The following is a 1,443-nucleotide window of genomic DNA, read 5'->3' as shown; positions in this document are numbered from 1 at the left end:
AGCTGCCGCACCCCCTCTCTGGGCACGTGCATTAACGTGTAAAAGAAGACCCTCTGGCGCCCCTATGGCTGTGAGTCTGACTCTGCAGAGACTTGCCTGGATGCTAACGGAGGGGCCATGTGACTGGTGGAGTGACCAGAGTGTGGAGTCAGAAGCCTCCAGGGTGTAACCTTGGCTTCACCTCTTACTGGCTGCGTAACCCTGCGGGGTCCCTTCGCCGGCCCGCAGGCTCTGCTTACCTGGCACACTGGCCATTGTGCAAGAGCCTGCCACAGTTTCAGGCGGCCGGGACATGTTTTGATTTCTTTTACTTATTATTTATTTGGGTGTGTCGGTCTTCGCTGCAGCACGTGGAATCTTCGTGGCAGCACGTGGGATCCTGGCTGCAGCGCGTGGGCTCAGTAGCTGTCGTGCGTGGGCTTAGTCACTCCTCAGCATGTGGGATCTTAGTTCCTGGACCAAGGATTGAAACTGTGTCCCTTGCGTTACAAGGCAGATTCTTAACCACTGGACCACCATGGAAGTCTTGTCAATTTCTTTTTAAAATCAGAAATTAAAAATTGAATTTGGCCACTTTGCATATATTCATGTTTATACTAACACAGTCAGGAAACATAATTTTCAATAATTTTTTTGTATGAAAGAAGGCCCCAGCCTCCCCACCCCCCAAATTCATATGTGGCTTGACTCTCCCAGAGTTTCTTCCTTGGAAAGAAGTGGAGCATCCCTGACCCCCCCGGGGTTGTTGAGAGGAAGAAATAACTTAAGATGACTTATTGAAAGTGCCGGGCACACAGAGGGTACCGCCCAAAATAGTAACTGGATATGGGGTGGGGGGGTGTGGTGCTACAGTAATGGTTTCCTCAAGGCCATCCACACCCTAATCTCTGGAGCTTGTGCGTTAGGTCACGTGGCAGAGGGGCATTACTGCTTCAGATGGAACAAGAGTTGCCGATCAGCTGGCCTTAGAAAGGGAGTTCACCCTGGGTGATCCGGGTGGTGGCTCAGCGGTAAAGGATCTGCCTTCAAAGCAGGAGACACAGGTTGGATGCCTGGGTTGGGAAGATTCCCTTGGAGAAGGAAATGGCAACCCACTCCAGTATTCTTGCCTGGGAAATCCCATGGACAGAGAAACCAGGTGGGCCACAGTCCACGGGGTCGCAAAAGAGTTGGACGTGACTTAGCACTTGAGCAACACCCTTCATGGGCTCAGTGTAATCTCAGGGGTCCTTACAAGGGGACGAGGAAGGTGGGAAGGTCACGGTCAGGGCGAGCAAACGTGAGAGAGACAGGCCAGGCCACGAGCGGCTTTGAAGATGGAAGATGGGGCCACAAGCCAAGGAATGTGAGCAGCTTCTAAAAATCTTTAAAAAAAGCAAGGAAACATTCTCCCCTGGTGCCTTCAGAAAGGAAGACAGCTCTGCGGACACCCAGAGCTTGGCC

This window comes from Bison bison, unplaced genomic scaffold (assembly GCF_000754665.1).
Source record: "Bison bison bison isolate TAMUID 2011002044 unplaced genomic scaffold, Bison_UMD1.0 scf7180017864516, whole genome shotgun sequence".
NCBI classification, from domain to species: Eukaryota; Metazoa; Chordata; class Mammalia; order Artiodactyla; family Bovidae; genus Bison; species Bison bison.
This window is presented reverse-complemented; position numbering follows the sequence as displayed.